General features: G+C 51.0%; 1 protein-coding gene across 2 annotated transcripts in view; it reads left to right on the top strand.

The window, feature by feature from the left end:
* Window positions 1-5,721: 5,721 nt before the first annotated feature.
* Window positions 5,722-9,705, top strand: part of LOC138246178 (uncharacterized protein ZSWIM9-like) — a 43,221-nt gene continuing 39,237 nt past the window's right edge. Inside the window, exon 1 of one of the 2 annotated variants that reach the window (XM_069200503.1) lies at window positions 5,722-5,833. The gene's annotated coding sequence lies outside the window, so the exon portion shown is untranslated. Of the gene's footprint in view, window positions 5,834-5,982; window positions 6,105-9,705 lie in introns of those variants that run through there. The other variant, XM_069200502.1, reaches the window with a different exon arrangement.

The following is a 9,705-nucleotide window of genomic DNA, read 5'->3' as shown; positions in this document are numbered from 1 at the left end:
CATTCCTCTGAACTCTTGACCCCTGTCAGGAGTTTGATTCCCTTCACCACCTGCAGGATTCTGCCTGTGCCTCATCCCTTGTCTATTGGGAGAGCTCTTATTTCCTACTAGGCTGCCGACTGCCTCTCTCCTCCTTTTCTCTGCTTTGCTCTCTGTGTGCTCTCTCTTCTGTGTCTGCCACCTTTGTGCACCTTTTGCAGTTCGAACTCCACAGTGCTCCTTTTGACTTTTGCTTTACACTCTTTCTTCGCTTTTCCCTCCACTCCGCTCTCTCTCACTCTCGTACTGCACTCCCGCCGCTGCTGCAACTGTGGCCCCCACCCTTTTTTTGTGCTGTTTTCACCCCCTCCTACCTCCCAGCTGTCCTCTCCTCCCCCCTCCCTACTTAATGGCGCTTGCTGCGCAGTAGGATGAGCAATACCATTGACCTGGTCAGTGAACTGCTCTGCCTCCCATAGCCCCACCTGTAAGTACAGCTCTAGTTCCTCTGAAGTCCTGACCCCCGAGGCCCTCCTCCACCCGCAGGGTTCTGCCTGCACTTCATCCCTGGTGTCTAGTGGGAGAGCTCAGCTTTCCTACTAGGCTGTCCTCTGCCTCGCTCCTCCTTTTCTCTGCTTCTCTGTGTGCTCTCTCTTCCGTGTCTGCCCCCTTTGTGCCTCTTTTGCTGTTCACTCTCCACAGTGCTCCTTTTGACTTTTGCTTTACAATCTTTCTTCGCTTTTCCCTCCACTCCGCTCTCTCTCTCTCACTCTTGCACTGCACTACCGCTGCTGCTGCCCCGCCCCCTTTTTTCGCACTGTTTAGTCCCTGCTTCTGCCTCCCAGCTGTCCTCTCCTCCCCCCCCTCCCTACTTAATGGCAGCCGCTGCGCAGTAGGACGAGCAATACCACTGACCTTGTCAGTGAACTGCTCTGCCTCCCGTATCCCCACCTGTAAGTACATCCTTCATTCCTCTAAACTCTTGACACCTGTCAGGTGGTCGATGCCCTCCTCCACCCACAGGATTCTGCCTGCGCCTCATCCCTTGTGTCTATTGGGAGAGCTCTTATTTCCTACTAGGCTGCCCTCTGCCTCTCTCCTCCTTGTCTCTGCTTTGCTCTCTGTGTGCTCTCTCTTCTGTGTCTGCCCCCTTTGTGCACCTTTTGCAGTTCGAACTCCACAGTGCTCCTTTTGACTTTTGCTTTACACTCTTTCTTCGCTTTTCCCTCCACTCCGCTCTCTCTCGTGCTGCACTCCGACCGCTGCTGCCCCCGCAGCACTGCCCCCTTTTTCATGCCGTTTTCGCCCCCCCTTTCCAGCTGTCCTCTCCTTCCCCCTCCCTACTTAATGGCAGCCGCTGTGTGGTAGGACGAGCAATACCACTGACCTGGTCAGTAAACTGCTTTGCCTCCCGTAGCCCCACCTGTAAGTACAGCCATCGTTCCTCTGAGCTCCTGACCCCTGTCAAGAGTTTGAGGCCCTCCTCCACTCGCAGGCTTCTGCCTGCGACTCATTTCTTGTTGTCGAGTGGGAGAGCTCAGCCTTCCTACTAGGCTGCCCTCTGCCTCCCTCCTCCTTTTCTCTGCTTTGCTCTCTGTGTGCTCTCTCTTCCGTGTCTGCCCCCTTTGTGCCCCTCTTGCCATTCGCTCTCCACGGTACTCCTTTTGACTTTTACTTTACACTATTTCTTTGCTTTTCCCTCCACTCCACTCTGTCACACTCTCACGCTGCGCACCAGCCGCTGCTGCCCACACGGCCCGTCCCCTTTTTTTGTGCCGTTTTCGTCCCTGCTCCCACCTCCCAGTGGTCCTCTCCTCCCCTCCCCCTACTTAATGACGGCCACAGCGCGGTAGGACAAGCAATACCACTGACCTGGTCACTGAACTGCTCTGTCTCCTGTAGCCCCACCTGTAAGTAGAGCCCTCGTTCACCTGAACTCCTGACCCCTGTCAGGAGTTCGAGGCCCTCCTCCACCCACAGGCTTCTGCCTGCGCCTCATCCCTGGTGTCTAGTGGGAGAGCTCTGCCTCTTCTACTAGGCTGCCCTCTGCCTCTCTCCTCCTCTTCTCTGCCCCCTTTTTGCTCCTTTTGCCATTCGCTCTCCACAGTGCTCCTTTTGACTTTTGCTTTACACTCTTTCTTCGCTTTTCCCTCCACTCCGCTCTCTCACTCTTGCGCTGTACTCCTGCTGCTGGCAAGCCTGTCTGCACCCGTCTGCGCCCAGCGCCGGAACTCCTGAATCTCACCCCCATACCCCTGCTACACCCGACTCCGCTACGATGCCACCACCCTCCACCCACTCACCACTGGAAGGCTCTTCCACCTGCCATGAAGCCACCTTGCAGCTCACCCGTGGACCCTTCTCCTTCCGGAACTGCACCTTCACCAGCCTCCACACCAATAACCCACCCACCAAGGCAGGATGCAACCATCTGAGCTTCATCCTACTCAACACCCGCTCTGTCCACAAACACGCTGACGAACTTTGGAATCTACTCGACTCGGCCTCCCCAGACGTTGCCTCCTGACCGAGACCTGGATGAATCACTCCTCAGCGCCCGATATCTCCATAGCCATCCCGGATGGCTACAAGATCACCCACAGGGACCGCACCTACAGACCAGGAGGAGGCATCGCCATCATCCACAAGAATACCCTCAGAATAATGACCAGCACCGAAGACACCCTCAGCACCGCCGAACACCTGCACTTCCAGATCCACACTGACCCAAACACCACCCTCAGAGGGACCCTCGTTTACAGACCCCCCAACAGCAGTTCAGCTGCTCCATCACTGACGTTATCAGCACACACATTCTCACATCCACAGACTACATACTCCTCTGGGACTTGAACTTCCACCTCGGGAACACCAACAACAACAACTCTACCACCCTGCTCGACAACCTCGCTAACCTCGGCCTCAAGCAGCTTGTCACAACACCCACCCACTCCGCAGGACACACGCTCGATCCCATTTCCTCCGCCAGCAAACACATCTCCTTCAGCCACACCACCGAACTCCACTGGACCTACTACCGCTGCATCCACTTCTCCTTCGAGAAATCTACAACACACCATCACCCACAACGGATTCCCCACCGCAGATGGAACAAGGTCACTGAAGGCCAACTGATCACTACCCTCCCCCGGAACGCACCTATTGACACCACTGACACGGACACAGCAGCCCACAACATCAGGCAATGGATCGACGACTGTGCCAACACTCTTGCCCGAATCAAACAGGCGCACTGACAGAAAGGCCTTCTGGTTCACTGCCGACCTCCATGAATCCAAGCAAACATGCCGAAGACTCGAAAAGAAGTGGCGCCAAGATCAGACACCGGACAACCACACAGCCTACAAGAACATCATCCGCAGACACCACCAACTCATCCGAACCACCACGAGAACCGCCTTCAAAGAACGCATCGACAACAACGCACACAGCTACAAGGAGCTCTTCAACATCGTGAAGGAGCTCTCCAACCCCAGCTCCAACGTCAATGACATCCCGCTATCATAAGACCTCTGCGACTCCCTAGCCACTTTCTTCTACTGCAAGATCACAGACATCCATGACAGCTTCATTACTCAGACCCCCCGTCAACCACCAACACCACAGACTCACCACCCACGAGCCTCCTGCTCTCCTGGACCCACATCAATGACAACAACACCATCGAAATCATAAACACCATCCACTCCGGCTCACCATCCGACCCCTGCCCTCACCACATCTTCAATAAAGCAAGCTCTGTCATCGCACCTCAATTCCGGAAGATCATCAACAGTTTCTTCGAGACTGCCACCTTTCCGGAGAGCTGGAAACTAGCCGAGATCAACGCCCTCCTCAAGAAACCCAAGACCGACCCAAAGGACCTCAAGAACTTCCAGCCCATCTTCATCCTCCCCTTCCCGACAAGTCATAGAGAAAATTGTTAACAAACAACTGACCTGTTTCCACAAGGAGAACAACACTCTGAACCCATCCCAATCCGGACTCCGCAGCAACCACAGCACCGAAACCGCCCTCATCGCCACCACCGACGATATCAGGGCCATACTTGACAATGGCGAAGCCGCGGCCTCATCCTCTTGGACCTCTCAGCCACGTTCGATACTGTCTGCCACCACACCCTACGCACACGCCTCAATGATGCAGGAATCCACGACAGAGCCCTGGACTGGATCACCTCCTTCCTCATCAGCAGAACTCAGAGAATCCGCCTCCCTCCATTCCGCTCTGAAGCCGCCAAAATCATCTGCGGCGTACCCCAGGGATTGTCCCTCAGCCGGACCCTCTTTAACGTCTACATGGCTCCCCTTGCTAACATCGCCGATCTCACAACCTCAACATTGTCTCATACGCTGGTGACACCCAGCTGATCCTCTCCCTCACCAAGGACCCCCCCATCGCCAAGACCAACCTCCACGAATGGATGAAGAACAGCTGCCTGAAACTGAATTCCGACAAGACTGAGGTCCTCATCTTCAGCTCCACCCCCTCCCCATGGGATGAATCCTGGTGGCCTGCTACTCTGGGAACCGCACCGACACCCACCAACTACGCATGCAACCTGGGATTCATCCTGGAGTCGTCACTATCAATGACCCAGCAAGTCAACATCATCTCCTCCACCTGCTTCAACACCCTCTGCATGGTTCGGAAGATCTACAAATAGATCCCACTGAAACCAGGAGGACGGTCACTCAAGCCCTTGTAAGAAGCAAATTGGACTACGGCAATGCCCTCTATGCAGGAAACACGGCCAAGCTCCAGAAAAGACTGCAAAGCATACAGAACGCCTCCGCATGCCTCATCCTGGACATCCCTCGCAACTGCCACATCACAGCCCACCTACCAGACCTACACTGGCTCCTGGTCAACAAGAGAATCACGTTCAAACTCCTCACCCATGCTCACAAGGCTCTGCACAACAGCGGACCAGAATACCTCAACAGATGGCTCTCCTTCTACACCCCGACCCGACAGCTTCGCACTCCCAACCTTGCCCTCGCCACCATCCCACGCATACACAGAACAACCACCGGTGGCAGATTGTTCTCCCACCTCGTCGCCAAGACGTGGAACACCCACCTGCGTCAGACACAGGACCTACTTACCTTCAGGAGACATCTCAAGACATGGCTGTTCGAGCAGTAGCAGCTTCAATCCCCCACCCCAGCGCCTTGAGACCCTCACGGGTGAGTAGTACACTTTACAAATACTCTGATTGATTGATTTATTCTTTACTGTGTGTCAGACAAGCACAAGACTTGCTTGGCACCATCCATCTTGCAGACATCCAATGCTCACAGGTGTAGTGAATACTCTGGAAGATCCAGCAGTGCTTAATATCCAAGTGGAAATTACAGGCAAAACCAATAGATTTGGTTATAATGTGCTTAAGCATGAAAATACAGACAAGCACAAATGCTATTTGCATGCATCTGCACATTAAACCCAGACATATTGGCAATGTGTGCGCTCCTACTTGCTCTGAGGGTGTATTCAAGCACATTGGCTGACATGGTAGTCCCAACCACTGTAGCTTGAAGTACTATCTCCCTGTGGCTTCAAGTACTACCACCGCACTCCACCCCTCCCCCAAACTACTAAGGGTCTAGTTGCGCCCCTGGTATGAGACCGAGAGTAAAGTGGCATTGGAAAGGGGAGGTGTCGGACGCACGGAGCTATAGCCTGGTAGGGCGGGGTCAAAGCCTCAAAGAGGTGAAAGGGGAGTAAGAGGAAGGCGGGGGCATCTCTCCGGCGTGCTGTGCGGCTCTGAAGCAGACATGAAAGACAAGCGACCTCGGGAGGCGGAATGGGGGGTTGGTCAGAGTACGAGGTATTTATTGATCGGAGGCCGGTGGCTGCTCACCCAGGGCTCAAGGCTCCTCAGCAGGCAGTGAACGGGTTAACGCTCAGTGGTGGAGCGGAGCCTTGTGGGATGGTATTGTTGCTGCCGTCCCTCCCCCACAGATGGAGCGGTGCTTTGTGGGAGCAGAGGGGCTACGTGAGGTTCAGCATGTGGAGCGGGGAGTGTGGTGAAAGCAAGAGCGGGAGCTGGGTGTGTGAGGAGTGCAGTGGAGGAAGCCTCTGTGCCTTCAAGGACTGGGGTGAGTACAACTCCTAATGCAAGAAGTGGAAAGCATGTGAGTGCCGCACGGCGTGAGGTCTGAGTGTGGAAAGCGAGGAAGGGGAGCAGAAGGGCTTGCAGGAGCGTGCAGATCTCTGTATTTGTGTGCAGTTGCAGGGTTTTATGTTTGGGGTTTTCGTGCGCAGGGGTGTGGGCGTGTGTAGGAAAGTGCATACACGAGGGTGTTAGCTTGCAGAGGTGCACGGGGATGTGTGCTGAGACGCCAAGGGTGTGGGCGTGCAGGATGCACGGTAGATGAACAGGATTAACACCCGAGTCCTGTGCCACCGGTACTCTCGGTGTCTATCCAGTTCGTGCAGCGAACGCCTGAACTCTATGAATTGTAGTTATTAGATATAAGGTGATTGCAGGTTGGAATAAGTTCATAGGTTGGGTGCGGGTATCATTAAGCTGCTTTGTGTAGAGGGGACAGGGTACCACCTTTGCTTACTGTATTGTTATTAATGGGGCATAGTCTTCCGAAGGGTATTTGTACAGTATGTCCAGTACAGTTAGAAAGATGCACATTCCTCGCATCTTCCTTGAAGTTCTGAGTGCGGTGTTAAGCCGTGTCACAGACGCGGTTCTGCGCCCAGCGCGCCTCTCCTCTTTCACAAGAGAATAAAGTAACACCCTTCATTGCCTCCCGAAGTTGTATGTCAGTGCTGAAGTTACATCCTTCCTCTCGCAGCACCCGCTGCTGCTACGGTGTATTCAAGCTTTGCCTCGATTGTCACAGAAAGAGCTGTCTGTTTTGCCGAAATTGGTTTATCATCAGCATCTCGACGCTTTGAGAGAACAAAGCAGGGCTCCACCATGAGCGAGAGATGGGTAGCAGTGTGAAATTATGAATGAGTTATTTGGGACAAAATAGCCTTCCAAATATAAGTTGCTAGCTCCCCTTTTCTTCAGGCTGACATGAATTAATGAATTGGTACACCTAAAGCGAACACGCTGCCTAAAAAGTATTTTTTTAAACCCACATTTTTTTGTCATGCACAATCCGTAATTATTTATATTCCACACTGTTGAGCGATGGATGATACCATTCAAGTGGCTGCAGTGTTGTGCGGAGTTAAAATTGTTTTGGATATACAATTTAGTTATAAAAATATTTACTGTAAAGGTGGACATTGCAGCACTTCGAAAGTAGGAATAATTCTGTTAGGTGTGGAGTGCAGTTTCAATCCCCCTCCCTCCCTTTCCCAAACTAGACACTGGCTCATTCTGATATTACACATAAACAGTATTGTTAACGGGCTGGAATGCTTGCTCTTGTAATCCATCACAGTGTATTGTGTAGTACAACAATATAATATCCGCGAATCTGGCCGTCACCTTAGTTCCTTGGTGTCCTGGAAACAACACCAGAACACAAGCGTCTAAAGTGTGCCAAATCCCCCTCCTGGTTCGGCCCATCAGTATCGCCTGAATCTGAGCCCATTGGGAGGCCAAAGCAGATCAGGTCCACAACATACGCTTAAAATCAGCGACCTCGGGATTATAAAGGGGGCACGCCGTTGACACTTCACTATACACTACATTGAGTCTGTGGGTGTGAGTTAAGCTCTGTGTAATACTGAATACATTTAAAACTGGAGTTATGGAATAGTCTCTTAGGATAGTCGAGCATAAATGTCCAGTCCCTATCGGAACACTCGGCCCAGGTCATTCTCCCATTTAGCCCGTAAGGAGGTTAATAACGTCTGTAACTGTTCTCATAGCCCCCTATGTAACCAACCTGTTAAATGCATATCGTGGCCCATGGTGTATATTGCCTGCACAAATTCGTGTGTGGTGGGTTCTGTTCTGCCATGGGCCCAAATGTCGCTCAATGTACTTGGTGATACTCGTATGTGAAAAAATAGACCTCTGGTACATTCTGTTCATTAACAAAGTCGGTATGGCTCAAAGAAGTGCTATTGCCAAAATACTGAAAGGGTCGTTGCTCTAACCTGTTCCAAAGGACATAATCGACCACACACAAAAATATCAAGTGACTGATTCTTACCTATAGAACTAAGACAGGAGTCCTTTAACCCCTCCTGTGCCAGGCCTTTTCCCCCTCCTGTGCCAGGCCTTTTTTTGCCTATTTGGGGCAGTTCGCGCTTAGGCCCTCATAACTTTTTGTCCACATAAGCTAACCAAGCCAAATTTGCGTCCTTTTTTTTCCAACATCCTAGGGATTCTAGAGGTACCCAGACTTTGTGGGTTCCCCTGAAGGAGGCCAAGAAATTAGCCAAAATACAGTGACAATTTCGTTTTTTTCAAAATAAAAGTGGAAAAAGTGGCTGACGAAGAAGGCTTGTGGTTTTTCCCCTGAAAATGGCATCAACAAAGGGTTTGCGGTGCTAAACTCAGCAGCTTCCCAGCTTTCAGGAACAGGCAGACTTGAATCAGAAAACCCAATTTTTCAACACAATTTTGGCATTTTACTGGGACATACCCCATTTTTGCAATTTTTTGTGCTTTCAGCCTCCTTCCAGTCAGTGACAGAAATGGGCATGAAACCAATGCTGGATCCCAGAAACCTAAACATTTCTGAAAAGTAGACAAAATTCTGAATTCAGCAAGGGGTCATTTGTGTAGATCCTACAAGGGTTTCCTACAGAAAATAACAACTGAAAAAGAAAAATATTGAGGTGAAAAAAACATCAATTTTTCTCTACGTTTTACTCTGTAACTTTTCCCTGCAATGTCAGATTATCGAAAGCAATATACCGTTACGTCTGCTGGACTCCTCTGGTTGCGGGGATATATAGGGCTTGTAGGTTCATCAGGAACCCAGAGCCAATAAATGAGCTGCACCCTGTAGTGCGTTTTCATTCTATACCGGGTATACAGCAATTCATTTGCTGAAATATAAAGAGTAAAAAATTGCTATCAAGAAAACCTTTGTATTTCCAAAAAGGGCACAAGATAAGGTGTTAAGGAGCAGTGGTTATTTGCACATCTCTGAATTCCGGGGTGACCATACTAGCATGTAAATTACAGGGCATTTCTCAAATAGATGTCTTTTTTACACACTCTCCTATATTTGGAAGGAAAAAATGTGGAGAAAGACAAGGGGCAATAACACTTGTTTTGCTAATCTATGTTCCCCCAAGTCTCCCGATAAAAATGATACCTCACTTGTGTGGGTAGGCCTAGCGCCCGCGACAGGAAACGCCCCAAAACGCAACGTGGACACATCCCATTTTTTTGAAAGAAAACAGAGATGTTTTTTGCAAAGTGCCTACCTGTAGATTTTGGCCTCTAGCTCAGCCGGCACCTAGGGAAGCCTACCAAACCTGTGCATTTCTGAAAACTAGAGACCTAGGGGAATCCAAGATGGGGTGACTTGTGGGGCTCGGACCAGGTTCTGTTACCCAGAATCCTTTGCAAACCTCAAAATTTGGCTAAAAAAACACATGTTCCTCAAATTTCTGTGGCAGAAAGTTCTGGAATCTGAGAGGAGCCACAAATTTCCTTCCACCCAGCGTTCCCCCAAGTCTCCCGATAAAAATGATACCTCACTTGTGTGGGTAGGACTAGCGCCCACGAAAGGATATGGCCCAAAACACAACGTGGACACATCACAT

This window comes from Pleurodeles waltl, chromosome 7, assembly GCF_031143425.1.
Source record: "Pleurodeles waltl isolate 20211129_DDA chromosome 7, aPleWal1.hap1.20221129, whole genome shotgun sequence".
Taxonomy (NCBI): domain Eukaryota; kingdom Metazoa; phylum Chordata; class Amphibia; order Caudata; family Salamandridae; genus Pleurodeles; species Pleurodeles waltl.
The sequence above is the reverse complement of the archived record's forward strand: the minus strand, read 5'-3'. Positions and strand labels throughout refer to the sequence as shown.